The sequence below is a fragment of the Sinocyclocheilus rhinocerous genome, unplaced genomic scaffold (genome assembly GCF_001515625.1).
Source record: "Sinocyclocheilus rhinocerous isolate Xijiao unplaced genomic scaffold, SAMN03320098_v1.1 scaffold975, whole genome shotgun sequence".
In the NCBI taxonomy this organism is placed as follows: Eukaryota; Metazoa; Chordata; class Actinopteri; order Cypriniformes; family Cyprinidae; genus Sinocyclocheilus; species Sinocyclocheilus rhinocerous.
In genome coordinates this window covers 2,013,726-2,015,566 of record NW_015628726.1, presented here as the reverse complement: position 1 = coordinate 2,015,566, position 1,841 = coordinate 2,013,726, and the positions used below count along the sequence as shown (strand labels likewise).

Below are 1,841 nucleotides of genomic sequence, written 5' to 3'. Positions count from 1 at the left end.
TCAGCTTGAGATCGTTTTTTTGAGAGCGGCCTTTATAGAGACCACCAATCAAACATCCCAAAGCGATTATCGGCCGATAGTGATCGGTAGCCGATCAATCGGAGCACCCCTAATTATTACTATGTGAAAAGTCGAAATTGACACAAACTAAGGGCCTGTTCCAATATATCCAAATATACCCCCACGACCCTATAAAGGACAAATGGATTGTCAAATGAATGGGAATATGTACAAGCTATTGGGCTTTTTTGGGGGGGGTTTGAAACTTGAAAAATTTAAGTTTAATGATACGCTATGCGCCCCCTAGTGGATGGAGCATAAAACTACAAGTTACTTGCGTATGAACATTGTGTTGGTCATTAAGTGAGTTGTTTTTGCCTCCGCTGTTTTGCGCGGATGAATCTGATGACTTGAGCCACACGACTGAGCAAGTATAAGCCGCTGCTGTTTTGACAACAGTTGTTTTAAAATAAGGATGCAAAAGTTTGGCAATGCTGGCACAAGTCATAACGATTGCGTTTCATATCAGATAAGGTAAAGCAGTTATAACTATATAACTTGGCTTGGCTATTTGGTTTAGAGTTTGACACTGTTACCAATATAAACAGTTTTGTGAACCTAGTCAGTGAACAGCAAATGTGATGCTATGCTAACTATGCTATGCAATGTTGATTCGTGATTTATTACAGACACTGTCGCCTTCCCTTTTTGCTTGCAAACACTTTTCTTGAGGTTTATTTGTTGTGGCTTCAAGCTATTTTGACACCTTCCACAGAATATAGCAGCCACATTCTTTCTTTTATTTGTGTTACATAAGTTATTATGATGGAAGTTTGCAGTTTCCACAGAAATCCATCCAGACAGCTCTAAAACATCATTATTATAGGCTTAACCTACGTGATTTAGGCAAAAACATGGTATGGCTGATGGTTTTGTTGTGATGTACTCATTTTTCCAGTGGTGTTCATTGTGTTCATTCAAGTGTAATGTAATGGTTAAAAGGACAGTTTCTTTCTTCTGATGATGATATTTTGAAGAACGTGGGTAGTTGATGGTTCATACTATGGAAGTCAATGGGGTTGTTTAGTTCAGCTGTTTAGTTACCTATATTTTTCAAAATATCTTCATGTTCAACAGGAGAAAGTAACTCATACAGGTTATAAACAACTTCATGGTGAGTAAATGATGTCAGAATTTTCAATTTGGGGTGGACTATCCATTACAAATTGATTACTAAAGCAATTATATTACATTAATATGCAGCACAATTTTTGTTTGTGCAGCAATACTTAATAATCCTGTTATATTGACCCCATTATCGGAGTGTCATCTGTCTGAGAAACTGAAATCCCTCACAAGCTGAATTTCACCTGTGGTAAAGCGAGACCCAGAGTCAGCGCCCCAACTAACAGCAGGTGAGATTCAATCCATATTACAGCTCTGTCTGCACAGCCCACCAGATAGATGGATTTAGTGGCGTCCAGGTGGTTTTGTGTTTGAATCCCAAAACCACACATGGTGTTGATCACAGTCTGAAATAGTAAAATATGTTTTTAAGCTATAAGCAGCAGGGGGCAGTAATGTGTTAGCCTCGTTCTATTCATGTTTGCTTAATGTACCTCATTTTAAATCTATAGTATTCAAATGCAAACATGATTAATTAGTAGTTTTGCTAAAACAAGCAGCACTATTAATACTGTGCATATTTTTGCCATATAGGGACCAGAATATCATCGGAGGTCATTTTGGGAGAGTAAGCATCCATCTAACAACAACCCAAAACACTTTAGCATCTTCATAACACATTAAAAAAACACATTACAAAGACACATGTAATTATG

The 1,841-nt window shown here is 37.5% G+C and overlaps 1 pseudogene; it reads right to left on the bottom strand.

The window, feature by feature from the left end:
• Window positions 1-1,841, bottom strand: part of LOC107738441 (tetraspanin-33-like) — a 15,384-nt pseudogene that overhangs the window by 1,712 nt on the left and 11,831 nt on the right.